Source organism: Octopus sinensis, linkage group LG7 (assembly GCF_006345805.1).
Source record: "Octopus sinensis linkage group LG7, ASM634580v1, whole genome shotgun sequence".
NCBI classification, from domain to species: domain Eukaryota; kingdom Metazoa; phylum Mollusca; class Cephalopoda; order Octopoda; family Octopodidae; genus Octopus; species Octopus sinensis.
This window is the reverse complement of record NC_043003.1, coordinates 85,290,541-85,309,615: the sequence shown is the minus strand read 5'-3', so window position 1 is coordinate 85,309,615 and position 19,075 is coordinate 85,290,541.

Below are 19,075 nucleotides of genomic sequence, written 5' to 3'. Positions count from 1 at the left end.
CTTGTAATTTATTAAAAATTTTTTTCCGGGACGTCCTACGTCTCAGATATAAAGGTAAAAATAAAATATTTCCATTTTGCAAGTTCGTGTCGAGTACTCCCTTGCACGCTCCGTTGACTCGAACCTTGCTTCTATTGTGGCGAATTCACCGCCTCTGATTAGATATCTTTCATAGTCGCACCAAGACACTTTTCGAAGGTGCTTTCCTCCATGTGTTCAAATCTTCTTTTTTCTCTACATTGTATACTTTATAGACAATAGTATTTTCTTTAATTTAGTTTTTTATTATCCATCTGGACTATTCCATTTCTGCACGCTAATTTCATTTTTAATTCATTCCCATTCATGTGAAACCACTTATTCAAGTTCAAGTCATTGATGCAATTTTATACCAATTGCTATTTTTACTTTTGTTATGTTACAATTATATCATACTTTAGTTTGATTTTAATTATTACTTACTACATATAATTCAATTGTTATTATTTCTATTGTTAAAGTGAAAGTATCTGACATAAAATAGAGAAACGTTTTAGTTTCACTTTTAACACGTAATACTGAAATAGTGGAGAAGATATGATATTGCTATGGGCTCGCTCTAGGCAAGAAGTTGAACATTTTTTTGTTCATGAAACTACATGGACCTTAAGTAAGGCATGTGTAAAATTTGAATGAAATTGGTTGTGTAGTTCTCAAGTTTTAGGGAAACACACAGAAAGACAGACAGACACACATTCTCAGTTTTATATATATAAAGATATATGTATATATATATATGTATGTATATATTATGTATGGTATGTATGTATGTATGTATGTAGTATGTATGTATGTATGTAGGTATAATATATATATGTATGTATGTATATATATATATATATATATATATATATATATAAAAAGAGCAATAAAGATTCAAGTTAATTTAAAAATTTACTTGAATATGGTACCTAACTTAGATGCACCAAAAAAAACTATACTGATTTAACAATACAGTAATGTGGGGTGATTATAAGCGAGAAAGAAGCAACAAGAATGGAGGTTTTTAGTACGATCGTTTCATACAAGGACAGGTTTTATTAAAAGTTGCAAAGATTACAGCATATAAACGAGTCCCGTACTCATCAGCTAAAATACATGTAAGTTCTCTAGAATCCTAGTGTTGAGGCTATACTCATGAAGTAATGTAGATAATTAAACAGATTTCTAAAGTCATTAAAGTTCTTTAAAGATGATGCAATGAACTTTAGAAATCGTTATTATTATCTACATTACTTCATGAGTATAGCCTCAAACACTAGGATGTCTAGAGAACTTACATGTATTTTAGCTGATGAGTACGGGACTCGTTTATATGCTGTAATCTTTGCAACTTTTAATAAAACCTGTCCTTGTATGAAACGATCGTACTAAAAACCTATCCATTCTTGTTGCTTCTTTCTCGCTTATATATATATATATATATATATAATTTACAAAATAAGGGCAAAAGAAAAATTCTAATGCCAATATGCCGAAAAAAAGACAAAAATCGTCAATAACCATTATAATTTATGCGTCTCGAAACAAACCGATAGAAATTTCTAGAAATCCGTTATTACCGTATTGGCCCCAATTTCGGGGTTAATTCATAAGAATTTTCCCCTTTTCAGCGATAAATACGTGAGATATAAGTGAAATACTTACTCATACCCATGGAAAAAGCAAGCACTAAGTCCTGAGCAGACCTAAGTACCCCAAATATATCCCAAATAGAAAAATCTTCGGCACATCTCGAGACACGTGTGATTCGAACTAGAAACTTTCACAGAGAGAGAGAGAATGCGGAAGTGAACACTATTAAATTTATAACTAATTGTATAAGGGCAAAAGAAAGATTCTAATGCCAAATACGTGAGATATAAGCGAAATACATACTCATACCCTGAAGAGGGGAAGATTCTTATGAATTAACCCCGAAATTGGGACCAATACGGTAATAACGGATTTCTAGAAATTTCTGTCGGTTTGTTTCGAGACGCATAAATTATAATGGTTATTGACGATTTTTGTCTTTTTTTCGGCATATTGGCATTAGAATTTTTCTTTTGTCCTTATTTTGTAAATTATTTATATGTTTAACCTTTAAAGGTATTTTTTGATATGCTGGCCATTGATAAAATTTTTTTCCCGAAAAAAATTTTATCCTACATTAGTTATAAATTTAATAGTGTTCACTTCCGGATTCTCTCACTCTGTGAAAGTTTCTAGTTCGAATCATTATTTCTTTAGACTAAGATGTAGACTCCTCTGTTCAGCTATGTTGGTTGTTCCGGAATCAGGTACATGTCAGTTATACAAACCCTGTCTGTTAGTGTACGATGGTTGCACTGTACACATTATTTTAATGTATTTTCCATCTTCCTTCTTTTACCTCTTTACCCTTTTCTCTTTCTCATTCTTCATTCATACCAATGTCTCCTTTCATCGTTGCCCTTCAATCACATGTTTAGAGCCCTGGGTTTGTAACCTCTCACAACATAGACACAGTTCAACCCAAATTACAGTCCTCGGCCGTCGGTATCAACTTCTACTTACCACCAAAATACGAATAAAACAGTTAAAAGTTAAAATCAAACTACTCTAAAAAACACCAGAAAATCTCAGGAACAAAATCAGTGTATAGATTATAAACTTTAAGTTTTACTCTAAAGTGAATCTGATAAAAATAATTACTCACATAATTCGAAATAAATACTCAACAAGGAAATTGGAGGAAGTTTTACAATATTAAAAAGTAACATCCAGATATTGGTCACGTTACATTGTGAGATGGGTCATGGGAGATCACCCATGGTGCCTCTTTCTCTACGGATAGAGAACATTGAGTGAATGACTTGTAATCTTCTCTCGTAGAATAACTGGTATCTGCTGAAATCGTTCACGGGTAGCATGGAACAGAAATAAAGTCTTTCAAACAATACACATCGGAGAGGAGCATTATAAAGGCATTTGAAAAGTTCCTAGAAATCCTAGAAAAAAGAAGAAAAAAGAAAACTAACAAAGTAGGCAACATCACATTAAAAAAGTTTGGCAAAAGCTTTTTTATCGTCGTTCTTGTGGCACAAACAATGGAAAGCATATCAAATAAGGTATACAAACAGTGAAAAATAAAACAACATAATATACTTAAGAAATTGTTACAGTAAAGTGTACTATATGGCAGAAATATGTTTTCGCTAGCCACAATGCAAATTATGTAAGCCAACAAAAAAGGAAGGAAAGGAGTCGTCATAGTTTTTCTTTTGGATTTAACGTCATAGGCCTTAATATAAAGCGAAGTGGTACAATGACGGGAACATATATACGTAAGGTATATGAACGATATTTTAATACACATCGAAAGACGTTGAAAAATTAAAGCATCACATAGAAAATGACTCCAAATTAAAATCCATTTAAAACTCTATTTTTAGATATAAATATAATTCAAATAGAAAGCAAATTCACCACGTAAGTCTACTTCCAAAACACAAATAAATACATATATACTTACGGATATTACTTAGACCTAAAATCCCTACTTGGAAGAGCATACACGTTTGTAAATAAATCCATAGAATAAAGCAAATGCTAGTGAACAGCGGGTATTCCGAAAAAGTAATAGTAATTGGACGATACGAAAACATACAACGTAACTTGTACAACAGATACTGAACCTATTAAAAATACACAAAGCACACATAAAGTGCATTATATGAATGAAACTAATTATAGAATCCCAAAACACAAAAAACTCGTAAAGTGGAAAAGAAAACTGCATTATAATAAACGAAAAATTAACACAAGTAATTTACAATAAAAAAGAAGTATTTTATAACCTTCAATAATACGTCGCAAGTATGTAACCCCGGAAACAATAAGCTTTTACTAATCTGATCTACAAATTCGATTGCTAATTTGAAAGTTGTAAACATCACAACTCCTACCGTTATACTGGCTATAAAAGAACGGCAATTTTCTCACTAGTTAACCACTCACTTACAACACGGAACAAGTACAATGAGCAACACAAAGTGCAAAACTAAACAAGATCAGAAAACATTACTTGAAAATAAAATAGCTGACCAATGAGGGAAGTTACTCCCAAGTTGCCGGTTAATGATGGAAGCTGTATCCAAAACACAACACCATGTTAAGAAAAGAAGGCACAGACAAACACTAGCCACAAACCTATAAAAAACTTTACTGATGACATAAAAATCTAAATGTTCAAATTCAAATTCAAATTAGAGTGATGTTTACACCAATCACACTGGACATGCCACCCATAAAGATGTAGGAACGCATACTACATCTCGCGAGTAGAGACTATGCTAAAATTATATATACATACGTACATATGTATGTATATGTATATATATATATAATATATATATATATTATATATATATATATATATAATATATATATATATATATATATATATAATATATATATATATATATATATATATATATTATATATATATATACTACATACATACATACATACATACATACATACATACATACATACATACATACATACATACACACATACACACACACACAACATATGTATATGAAAGAAGGTTTGAAAATGCAATTTTAAAGATGTTTATTCACTTGACCGGTTTCACATTTTTTTTAGAAAAAGATTGTCAAAAGTAAAATGTAAAGCTTTGTATGAGTTTTGTCGTGTTAAATACTGGTTATCACAAAAATATTAAAATACATATATGTACATTCTCTGATAATAATAAGAAAATATTAAAAACAGTTTACAAGAAAGTATTTACGAAAGTAATCAGAACGGGACTCCAAATAGCATTTTGAGTTCAATAAAAATCATGTTTGTTTGGTAGTATATATATATATATACACAGAAGGAGATATATTTAAGAATTTATAAAAAATTGTAGAGGAATAGCTGACCTGTGTTTCTGGCATTTTGTTTTGTATGTAGCTAAGGAATGTTTGCTATTTTAAGGGACCAAACTGTGAAATACACAGATTAAGCAACTTTATCGAAATCCTCTTAAAACCAATATTTAAACACATACGAAATTTTGTAAGAGATGACCTGGACCTACTAAATCATCTCCCCAAACATACCAATAAAGACATTTTCGTTGTCTCCTTTGATGTAATAAACCTTTACACTATGATTCCACATCAATATGGACTGGAAGCCATTAAATTCTGGCTAGAAAAATACCCGGAAAAATACCTCGGAAAGAATAAAAAAAGAATTTATCATCAAAGTTTATCCTCCAAAACAACTTTTTGAATTTTAATAATAATACCTACAGACAGGTATCAGGGACTGCAATGGGGACTAAAGTTGCCCCTACTTATGCAAACCTGGTGATGGCTTATCTAGAATTATAAATTTATGAAGAATCCAAATACCTATTGGAGACTTGGAAACGCTACTTGGATGATTGCCTCATCCTATGGTCCCATATGTGAAAATTACAAAGTAACGAAGGTGGAGAGACGAAAAGCTCACATACACACACACACACATATATAGTTTGAATTTACAGAAAAACAAAAGACGAAGACTGGTAGACAGATGTTTTAGTTTGACGCTCGGGAAAGTGAGAAAGTCTTTTACGTTTCGAGCCTACGCTCTTCAACAGAAAATTGTCACTAAATGTGATTAGGGTGATAGAAATACCTATATACCTATATTGCTAGAGGTAAGGTCTAAAATTCTCTAATGTTGCAATCAACGCACATAACACATAAATGTAAACATATGCCGATTGAGATTTCTTAATACTGACTTCAGTTTCAGCAATTTCCGTTGACCCATCAATTAAGACTGTCTCGAAAGTTTGGCTCTTTTTGGACTTGCTTTTCTATTAGTATATATGTTTTCGTCATCCAAATTAACGGATGATATAGCGATTTGCTAACGTATATACGTGAAATTAATACATACAGAAGTTTGCAATGTTTCACGAAAAAGGAGAATTATTATTGTCACTAAATGTGACTAGGGCTGATTAAGATCCCTGTTAGTGTATATGTTTATATTTATGTACGTTGACTACAGCATTAAAACATTTAACTCTTATTTCTAGCAATGTAAGAGTTTCTAACACCCTAGTCACATTTAGTGACAATTATAATTCTCCTTTTGGTGAAACGTTGCAAACTGCTGTTTATATTATATATATATATATATATATATACCGGAGTAAACACATAAATGTGAAACAAGGTGGAAAAAAGAGTACTCAAATACCAGTGGTAGAGTAATATGCTTTATTTTAAGCAGCAGAAAATTCAACAAAATCTGTTACTCTGAGTTTCTCGTTGCCGTTCATCAGACAGTTTTTGCTAGAATCTAGCAAAAACTGTCTGATGAACGGCAACGAGAAACTCAGAGTAACAGATTTTGTTGAATTTTCTGCTGCTTAAAATAAAGTATATATATATATATATATATATATTATATATATATATATATATATATATATATATATATACATACATACATGTACATACATACATGCATACATCCGTATGCATGTATGTATATATATAAGCATGTATGTATGTGTAATATATAGTCTTTTGATAAGACTTCTTTTAGCATCTCCAGTTCCTTCATTGACACACAGCACTTGAAACAAAACAAGAATGAGTAAAATGCATAACAAAGAACAATTCTATTCAGTGTGGCTGCTATTAAAAAAAAAGATTAAACAGAAGACACAAGGGTGAATATTTTGTTTCTAAACTCTTATCAGTCCATTTTAGATCGTGTCTTCTAATTATCATATCAAGCAACAGATATTAAGATACCATTAATTATGTTTGATCACTGTGTTTGACTTCAACTTTGTCAGTTAAATAGAATAGAAGGCGGTGTTAATCTTTTATTTATTACACACACACACACACCACACACACACACACACACACACACACACACACACACACACACACACACACACACACACAGTATATGTTATAAAATCTTCTTTTCGGTATATAATTAGCAAACAATTTCCTGTTTATTTCTTTGGTGACTGAAATGTGTTGTAGTGAGTTATAAAACTTTAGCCAACTATGATAGTCAAAGCAAATTTTCGTCGTATTCTCTGGCTGAATATTCGAATAACAGAAGTCGATGGAAGTTTATCCGCTCACTGTATTACAATATGTGAAAGCGCGTGGCCCAGTGGTGAGGGTGTTGCACTCACGATCATTAGATCGTAGCTTCGATTCTTGAACTGGGCGGTGCGTTCTTTTCTCGAGCAAAGCACTTCATTCCACGTTGATTTACCTTGTGTCGGATCGGCGTATTGTTTAGTGGGAATGATGATCTAATAAGCAGGAGTGCATCGTTCGAAAGCTACAACAACGTGAGGAAGTGCCTTATGACCAGCGATGTACAACAATAGTCTACTCGATACCGTGATAAGTTATTATAATATGAGACCCTAACGTGTTTGTATTTAGTCGGTAAATCGACCCTCTAAGATATTTTTCTCTCAATTATATCGTTTATGAGAAACATCGTGTTGCTATTGTTACTGCTACAATTGTTGTAGTTTAACCCATGGTCGGTCTTAATTGAAGGGGACGTGTCATCAAAGCGATACAGCTCTAACCACATGGACATTTTTGTGTGCAGTTATAATCCAAACTAATGTGTCCTTCTTTGAAACAGTAGAGGATTATACGAGGGCAAGATGGCTGTTATTCTTCACTTGTTGAGCGACCTATATAAATTTCATTGACTCAGTATGTGTGTTTTTGTTGCGCGCTCTAAGACTTATTTGTCTAAAGAAACAAATATGCATACACGTACACAGACATTGAAACAATAGTGGAGGCATTACATTGTAACTGAAACAGCTACAATTAATCATCACGACTCATTAAAATCAAACATTATCGTCCTAAATATAAGGAGGATACTTCTTATAATGTATTTCCATATATACTGTGCATGGAAATTAAAACGGGATGACCTCAGCTACAACACTGATAAAAAGTCATGCATACCTACGTACATACGAGTGGGTACCCAAAAGTAACCGGAAACGTTCTCTGAGGTACAAACTCGTTGTAGTTCAGGCTTTCGCCGCTATCGGTCACTAAATGTGACCGTCAGGCCGTCTTCCAACCGGCGTCTTCGAGTAAAGTCATACTGCCACGTGTTGTGTCTTTGTTTTGTAGTGCTTCTTCCCTGTTCATCGATTTTTGCGATGGCTGAAACGAGGGAATAACGTGCTTACGTGAAATTCTCTTTCAAACGAATAATTATATATAAATAATATTTCTTCCTTCTTGGTGTTGATTCTTTGATGTTTACTGGTTGCTCCGACGCGAGAACCAAAAATATAAAAAGCGTGTAATATGCAACACAGGCAGTAAACAAAAATGAAATAGAACAGTGTGGTGACATTTAGTAGAGACTACCCAGAAGTTGTTGCTCTGTGATTACTATCGCAAACAGCAGTAGCTTTCTTCAGCTGAATGCACGTCGTTGATTGATTAAAATTACCCAAATATGACAACTTTAACACGAAATAACTTCTAGAATACGAAATTTTGTCAGAAATGTTGAAAGTAAACCGTGTTCAACGTGAGATATTAAACCAGTATACGAAGTTTCAAACTGTTTAGTTAAAAAAAAATTAATCTGTCAGCGAAACTGAAGAGATCCCATCTTTGTAATTTGCCCAGTACAGTAAACCTCTCGCTGTCATTTGGCATTTGTCTTGATGAATCTGACCGGGAAATATCATGGAAAACATATAGAAAATGAAAAGTCCTTATGTGTTTTCTATAAAATAGATTTTCTATTAAATAAAAAAACCCATCCAATTAATAACATATCAATTAAGTTTCTAGGGGACTACCCAAGGAACACTCCAGTAATTTGTTCTGACAATAGAGCCAATAGTTTCAAAGAAGAAGATTGTTAAGTAATTTGTTCAAAGAATGGTAAACAATTGCTGAATCAGCACAAGTTTAACAAACTTGATAGAGGACCAAACCAGGTACTATCATAAAATCTGGTCCCATTTGGGCCAACAGTTTAAGAGAAGCCATTGTAGAAGAATTTGATGAACAAACAGACGATGGATGGGTCAATAATAGATAAGGTCTGCTGACAAAAGGCCATAGAGGAGGAACACAGTTCAGGTTTTTACAGGAAACAATTTGTTTTACCCTTTTTCAGTATATTAAGGATACTTATATGTTTGATGGTACTCGTTTGCAATAATCGCTTATTTTTGCACGTTTACAAGGAGGATCCTTCCAAGTATACATCCTGTTAAGTGTAATGTTGAGCAAATGGTTACAGTAAATACACCAATTCCCAATCCAAAACCTCTCTTCCTCACCCTACAATGAGGAGTGTGATCTCACAGGCATTAAAAAATCGCTCCACCAAGCAATGGCAGGAATTCCCAGGCAAGCAGACAGTCATGTCCAAAAATAGCCCACAGCCAGATGGCCAAAATACCTGGGGTCAGGGTGTGTGAGAGAACATTCAATAAGTAGTCACTTTACATGCTTTAACTACCACTGTGAAAGGTCATTCATTATATTAGCCTAAAACTAAATTTACTATCTTAAGTCATTATTATTTATTGTCAGCTCCTTGATAAAATCAAAATAACACAAAAACAAATATTTTAACATCCCATGATTTTCAATACTAGGCTCACTTTTATCATCAACTGCCTCCTCTGCCTCAGCTTGGCTACTGCCCTGAGATACGGAAAAAGTAAACAAACTTACTTAAGAGAATCGAAACACGTGTCTCTAGTGGTTAACCATCAACAAAGACAGCAATGATAAAACAAAAATCAACCCAAAACAGTAAATGCATTTGGGAGGCGAGGGAACGTGCAGGTTTAAAAATAAACACCTCGTATAGATTTTAACGTGAACTCGCGAAAAGTTCTACAAATATCGAGGTGATAAGAGACCAATAATAGTAAAAGTGAAAGAAAAGGGGATCTTTTCAATTGTGTGGCCAGGAGCCCAGATCTTTCTACTTAACTAAATAATTTGAAACTTCGTATGCTGGTACAGTGTTTCAAAACAAGACACAAGTTGGAACTAGTTTATTTGAGAAAAATCTATTTTATGACTTTAATCGTTGATTAAAACTGCGAATTTTAACCAATGAGATTGCTTGTTTTCATATTTAATACGTTACTGCATTCTGTTAGTGTGACGTAGAAAGCAGTTTTGTGACGTAGGCAACTGTGCACATTTGAGGCTACACACATACATACATACATAGATACATACACACACACACACATACATACAGATACACATACACCGAGTATTCACTCGAAAAAACTAAACACTGAATCGGCCATACATACATGTGTGACACACGCACACACACACATAGATACACACACACACACATACATACACACACATACATACATAGATACATACACACACACATAGATACATAGATACATACACATACACATACACCGAGTATTCACTCGAAAAAACTAAACACCGAATCGGCCATACATACATACATACATACATACATACACACACATACATACACACACACATACACACACACACACACACATACATAGATACATACACGCATACATACATACATTCATACATACATACATTCATACATATACACATACACCGAGTAAAAAATTTCATCGTTATTGTTTTGTTTACATTTATTTACATACCATATGTTTACTACGTCACCAAATTGGTGGTCGAGACGGAGTAAATAATATGAAGCCGAAAGACGGAATACCATTGGTTAAAATTCTAATTATTAAACAATGTTAAACTTAGAAGTTACAATTCCGTTTTCATTCTGGTTTACAATTAAGTCTACTTTTGACACATTCTACCAGTATACGAAGTTTCAAATTGTTTGGTTCAGTAGGAAAAATTTGGAAAAACTGGCTTCACAAATGAAAAGATCCAGAAAAGGTTGAGGTCGGGAAAAAAATCCCCGCTGATGTTTAGTTTATCCACTATTGTAATTAGAACTGGATAGATTCAGTTTAGTGGCGAAAGGAATATTATATTCATGGCTGATTTTCAACAGTTTGTATAAGTAGCATTCAGCTAGGATTTCATTTATTAGCTTTGTGCGATTTTGAACAGTTGCCAACCTGGAACATTGATTCATGTTTATGTATGTATGTATGTATAATAATGAAATTATTGTATACAGTGCTCAGGTGCACCAATATGTATGTATGTGTCGGTGCATATATATATATATATATATATATATATATATCCTCTACCAATCAAATCTTATTCAAAACATATACTAATTTGAGCCATGTACTTAGGCGACGAGCTGGCAGACTCGGTAGCATGTTGGGCGAAATGCTTAGCGGTATTTCGTCTGCTGCTACATTCTGAGTTCAAATTCCGCCGAGGTCGACTTTGCCTTTCATCCTTTCGGGGTCGATTAAATAAGTACCAGGTTCGCACTGGGGTCGATGTAATCGACTTAATCCCTCCACCCAAATTTGAAGCCCTGTGCTTCCAGTAGAAAAAAATGAGTCACGAACTCCCTGTAAAAATAGGACAAGCTTCAAACACTAGTCAAAAGCAAGACAACTGCGACATAAACCACGTCTTTCTATTTCAAGTTTTTGAAAATCAGTGTAAACTGTGAAATCGATTAAAGCTTTAAATATATTAATAAAAAAGTATTTTAATTTTTTTAAGTGCATTTTCAACTTCTATTTTTCCTATATTTCTACTCTTGTGGAATAAAATAACTTTGTTTATATATATATATATATATATATATATATATATATATATATATATATGTTATATATTATACATACGAGGGTAGGCTGAAAATTTGATAGGCTACCTCTGAAGGAGTGATGCTAGAGCTGTGAAATATTGCATGCATTATTTCAACTCTCCTTATTAGTATCTACATTGTTTCTTTCCAGGTAAACTGATATTTGACTGTCCAAAGAAGACTTTAAATGTAACTAATACTGACTTCTATAGAAAACCGTCAAAATTTGGTATCCGTTATCTGCAGAAAAACGGTTTCGCCCCCAAAGACATTTATGGTGACATGATTGCTATATTAGAGGATGACGTTCCAGCTTTGTCATCAGTACAAAAGTGGGTGGTCGAATTTAGGAGGAGAAGAGAGAATCTTGAAGATTAACCAAGGTCTGGACGTCCAACAACTGTCATGATCGAGGAAAATATTGAATGTATTCATCACATGGTGATGGATGACAGCCAATGCTATTAGCCTATCTCGAAAAAGAGTTGAGAATATTCTTCATAACGAACTTGGCATGATGAAGGTTTGTGCCTGACGGGTGCCGCCCCATATGACATCTGACCAAAAGCGCATCAGGCCGATCACATCACAGGAGAATCTGACGTTGTTTGAGGCAGATACAACTTGTTCCCTTGAATGTTTTTTGACCGAACATGAGTGTTGGGTTCATCACTTTGAGCCACAGACAAAGAGACAATCTATGCAGTGGAAACACTCCTCATCACCTGTTCCAAAGAAGGTAAAAAATCTTTTCATCTGTAGGGAAGGTGATGACCTCAGTTTTTTGGGATGCAAAAGACATTGTGTTTATTGACTATCTTGGAGAGTTCTATGTAATCTTTGAGGCAGTTACGAAAGCCTATCAAGATCATACGCACAGGAAAACTGACGAAAGGGGTCTTGTTTCTTCAGGCCAACGCTTCAGCACACAAATCCTTGGTTTCAATGACCGCTGTGCATGACTGAGACTTTGAACAGGTTGATCTCCCTTCCATTCTCCAGATTTACCCCTGCCCCTCTGACTAACATCTGTTCCCCAACATGAAAAGGCATTTAGCTGAGAACCAGGATTGCAGTGATTATGACATCATATCTGCTCTTCATTTTTTCGACCAACAGAATGAAAGCTTCTTCACCAATGGGATCCAATCACTGCCACACCTATTTAAGAAGTGTGTGGACTGCAAGGGGGACTGTGTTGAAAAATAAACCTCATTTGGTCACATTTCATGACAGTATCTTGGTCAGCTTATGAACTTTTCAGTTGTCCCTCGTATATGTATGCTTATGCATTACATCTATCCACACAATGCTTTTTTCCCCATGCCATAGCATCTCAAAGAAAATGAAATGAAAAGTGTATTTTAAAAATGATATTTAAGAAAGAAGACCAGAGTTTAATTTTAAAAGCAAATTGAAAGGAAAAACAAGATTATGGTAATAAACAAGTGAATAAGTCGCGGAGCTGAGATTAACAAATAGAGCAAAGAAGAAATTCAGTGGCTAAATGCCAAAAGATGAACAAAGACCACGAATAGTAGACAGCAGCCGAATGGGACGTCGATAAAATATATCTTCCTAGGATCAGTGGCAGGAGAGGTTGGATTAGCAGCAAAGATGTATAAAAAAGTAATGAAGACAATCTCGGTTGTTGCATTAAGAGCAGTGTTGAATCCTGGTTGATCGAAGTAAAACAATGTGGTATTTTACAAACTGAAAGTTACATTGTAACGAATAACAATAAAAAAAAAGAACGTAAAAAAGACAGAAAAATATATGAATAAATTAATGCATGGATAATTTATAAGGTACATGCGAAGAAGAATATAAAAGAGGAATGTAAACAAGGAATATAAAAGGAGGTATGGTAATATTGCCAGGATTGCGAATTGCAACCCGTTGTACTCTGGAAGTAGTAATAATAGCAACCGTAAGGGTTACTGTTGTTGCTGTTTACTACATTTCTATTTTTTCCTCTTCATTTGGGAAGAAGGCCGTTAAGTGGCCGTTACCTTTACTCGATTTACTGAAATTGTTTGAACTTCTCTAAGTTCTGTAGTAGAGTACTGACCTGCAACAGGCTGGGGAAGCCAAACTTGCAAAATTGCTGTAACATTTGAAACTCTCTCATTGCGCATTAATAGGTTTAGTAATTCAAAAATAGGTTAACATTAACATATAATTACAAAACGAATAATTTATTCTATGTAGCCCTCATTGTTTGCAATTGCAGCCTCCACACGACCCCAGAACCCCGCTCAACTCTTCCCCATGAAGTCACTGGACATTCTGGCCTACTCTTCATCGATGGCAGCCTTCAGTGAATTGATGTTGGGGTGGGAGGTTTTGTTGGTGGCATGCTATGCTCCAAAATATCCAACACATAGTCCAGAGGGTTGAGATCCGGGCTAGAAGAAGGCCAGAAGTCCGCAGGCCAGAAAGCAGCAAAGTTGGATTTGTAGTAATTCTGTACCTTATTGGCAGTATGGCTGGGATCACCATCCTGGGCCCACACAGTTTTCACTGTGCACTCGTTCTTCTTGAGGTATGTAAGAACCTTTTTCAACCTCTTCAATCTCCTGGCCTTCATAGGTTCATTCAGCAGATGTCTCGGTGTCCTGTTTTGATGGTCTTAGAGCTCACCTCAAGTTCAGAAGCCAGCTTCCTCATGGATATGGTTGGGTCCGTTGAAAGTTTGAACTTGAGGGTGTTGATGAAGTCTTCATTCCGCTTCTTGTTGGCCCACTCTTGCCAGACATCCTCTAAATTCCGTTGCCCATGTCCATTCTCTTCTTCACGTTATAAACTGTTGCCAAGGATTCTCCGTCTGTGCTTAAGATCGTCTTCGGATCGGCTTGTGTAGGGACCAAATCATATTCTCCAATATTCCTGCAAAAAAAAAAAAAAATTTATTATTAGCTGATTACGCACTCTTTGTTCTGCATTAGGTTTCATATAGTTTGGGGTAGTGGTTGCTATGAAATATCAGTGTAACTTTTAATGCAAGTTTTGCTTTCCCACCCTATATAGCCTTGTGAGCGCCGGAGATCGTTAGAACCTGAATGTCCATATATAACCTACCCAGTCATATGTTGTTTCAGGTCACCACCATGCCCGCCACATGACAGCACTGTGACACAAAGGTGACAGCAAACAAAGATCAATGTCCATCCCAATATCTTTGGTTCTTTTCCAAGTTTTCCTGAGATCCGTGCACGGTGGCACCACCTGTCGGTAGGTGTGTGACAACTTGTTTTCCCGTGTCGTTCTCGATCATAAACTACAGACACAAACTCCATTCATTATATCTTGTCCCAGTTAATGGAACATACACTCTTCTCCAAGTTCTTCGTCCAGAACACGGAGTCCTCTCTACCTATCACCTCACTCTTTAAATCCGTCGAACAAGGAATCACTGCTTTTTGTTACATACTTCGTTGATACCTACTTTCCTACGAACTGGTTCAACTTGAGTTGCTTCGTTTTGATCCACAACGTTTGAAAATGATGAAATATTGCTGCTGTTATTAGTGTTGACGTTGCTGTTCATACTGTTCTTGCTTTCGTTAATGAATGCTCTCAACTCTTTCTCGCGTATGTTTTGTGTTGTACAAATGTGTGTTTAGGCATGGAGTTCTACCTGTATTTTTTAAAATTCTTATCGTTTTTTATTTAAATTGAGTTATTTCATTTAAAAATAAATAAATGTCGTGCTTGTTTATGTCACCGAGGCAACTGTCATCACAACTGCAGTGGGTACTTCATCTTGCTACTTCTCAAGCAGCCGTTTTGCAACGTATAAAAATATTGAAAACGACTATCTGCTAAATATATATATAAATAGTTTCAAATGTCCAGGTAATGGCTTAGGTTCTACAACAATAAGAAAAACTTCTGCTTGTAAAAGTGGAAAAAGAAGGTAAGCCAGTGAAATATTACTTTTTTTTTCCGCAGAGCTCTCTGAGTGTCGTCTGTTCACTTCGACATGTACGACTAACAAAACTAATTACATAATTCTCTGAAGTAATGGATAAGTTTCATCAGAATAAAATAAAAGAGAAAAAAAATATATATTGATTGAACAACGATATAAATCAACGAATTATTTAACTTGTCAGACAAGTCTGGAGCCAAGAGAACCGTTGATCAGTGCATGAAGTCTAAGAAGGCTGGCTCAGTTTAGGTAGCGGTTTCCAGCTTCAGAGTTTTCAATTAATCATCAATTACAATTTCAGGATCTTGAGTGCATTATAGTGATATTAAATCTAGGATGCATTATAGGAATATTAAATACGCTGTAATACTTGACTGGTATTTAATTTTATCCCTCCCAGAAAGATGAAAGGTAATGTTTATCTCAGTGGGATTTGAAATAAGAACGCAAATGACTGTAGCTAAATAATTTGGCATTTTGTTGTATGCTCTAACGATTTTGCTAATCCACTGATTCAGTAGTTGGTATCCTATCAGTGATGCTATGTCTTGGTCAAACAAAAGACGATATTTTTTATAGGACCACTATAGCATTGGGCATGAGTAAATATATACTTGGAGTTATACGTAAATGTTTTTCGACTCGCTGTGAAACGAAGCCTACGAAAACCTTTTCGATAGTCTGAGATGTGGAACCAAGTGGTTTCATTGTCATGTAGTAATTCATCAGGGCTGAAGATGGTAGCTACAGGCTACATGTAAATGCGGGGTGTCAGTCACGAGTTTTGCTTACGTTTTTATAAATAGCCTTTCGGTTCTGACATCAGCTCTTTGAAAGAGAGGTGTGTGAATCTTGATATAAAAAAAGGCTTTCGAAAGGCTAATTTCGCAAGTGTAATTAGTTTCCGATGAGCTGTTTTTGCATGGATGCTCGACCTATATGAAAAAGCTGCCAAATCCCGCCTACACGTTGGCCAGAGTCACCCTAGAAACATATGCACAATATATCATCTCGTATTAAACCCAGTCACGTGTTATTTGCTGTGATGCATGTCATCCAGCAATTACAACATCACACAATATATGGTATGTCACATATCATCTTACATTCAACCCATCACGTGATATTTACTGTGCAACGTGTCAACCTCGATTAAAACTATCACGCGGTATTTGGTGTACTGTATATCTTTTCACATTAAGCTCATCATGTGATATTTACTGTCCAGCATACAGTCCCATGTTAAACTAATTCAGTGAAATTTGATATGCAACATGTCGTACTCTACTACACAAATAGTGCACAAATATCTACCGCTGGTATTACATAAAAATATTGTCATGTACTTGTTAACAATAGCGTTGTTGATTACAGATTTCCCCGACATTAATCACTTTTTTGTCGATTGTTGCTAGTTTTGCATCGTAAACTTCATATTTCAAGCATTCCAATGAAAAATTCTAGCGGTGTGAGGTCCTTTGAGCGCGTGGAGTATTCTGCTGAATCTTGATTTTGAAATTCGAATTTAGCGATTCATTTGCCGCGCAAATTTTTAATGAACATTCAGGGTACGTTTCTGGCACCCTTTCCTGTTTTGTGAGGCTCATCGAGATCCAGGACTTTCGGAACGTTCCTTGTGAACATCCTAAATAATTCCATTTGCTTCAAACTTATCTCTAATTCGAGTGATAGCAAGTCGCATGGGTGTTTGCTTGAAAGTCCTTCCTAAAAGAAGAATACACTCAATAATGTAGTTTTAGGTTACGTGTGTCACGTCTGAAAAAAGAAGGACGAGATTGCTACGGTGGGAACGTCTTTCATCATAGGACTACTCGAACAGGGTTTACCAAGGTCTGAACAAGAACAAGGTCAATGTTACCACTATTGGCAATATTATTAATCGGTACACACAAATGCACTTGAAGTGAACACACACACACACACACACACACACACACACACACACACACACACACACACACACACACACACACAGACACACACACACACACACACACAACACACACACACAACTATTCTGGAATAGTTTACTCCGGACATCATCCAATGTGTCCTTTAATAAGACGCTAGGGGATAGTTTAAGGGAGAGTTGACTTCTATTTTTAGCAGGTAGAGCACTGTGCAGATACTCCCCATCTCCTCCAAAAAGACATGGATAGAAATATCAGTAGTAATAACAGATGGAATAACAGCAGCAACAACAGCAACATAAACATGGAAGTGTTGACAATACTCTTATACCTCTTTACTGGTTTCAGTCATTTGACTGTAGCCATGCTGGGGCACCGCCTCTAGTCGAGCAAATCGACCCCAGGACTTATTCTTTGTAAGCCTAGTACTTATTCTATCGCTCTCTTTTGACGAACCGCTAAGTTGTCAAGCGATGTTGGGGGGGACAAACACAGACACACAAATATATACACACACATACATATATATACATATACATATATACAACGGGCTTCTTTCAGTTTCCGTCAACCAAATCCACTCACAAGGCTTTGGTCGGCCCGAGGCTATAGAAGAAGACACTTGCCCAAGGTGCCACGCAGTGGGATTGAACCCGGAACCATGTGGTTCGTAAGCAAGCTACTTACCACACAGTCACTACTACAATAATGAAATGGTTTCTAAATTTAGGCTCAAGGCCAGCAATTTTGACTGCGAGTGGGGCCTGTGGGTATCATCGACCTTAGGATTCGACGGGAACTTTGTTTTATTGATTCCAGAGAGATGAAAACAAAGTTGATCTCAGTGAGATTTGAACTCAGATCATAAAAAGCTGGAAGAAATACGACAACGCACTAATGATTCTGCCAACCCAGCGTCCTGTTAATAGAAATAACAACGACAGTATTAAATGACAGCAGTAAAGACAGTAGTGCTAGCAACAACACTAACAACAGTGATAGCAGAATAAATGACTGGTGTAATAATAGTAAAAGTCGTTGTAATAATATACTTAAAATAAGAACATCAATAATAGCAGTAAGAACATCAATAATAGCGGTAATGAAAACGTAAACGTCGCCCTTTTCAAGCCTATCCAGGCTCATGGGCCCGGTTTCCCGGTTTCTGTGGCGTATGTGTTCCCGCCAGTCCATCGCTGCGTTACTCAAGAAACAGGAAGAGAGAGTGAGAGAAAGTTGTGACGAAAGAGTACTACAGGGGTCGTGGAGCTTTTTAGGTGTTTTCGCTCAATAAACACACACAACGCTCGGTCTGGGAATCGAAACTGCGATCCTCCGACCGTGAGTCCGTTGCCCTAACCACTGGGGA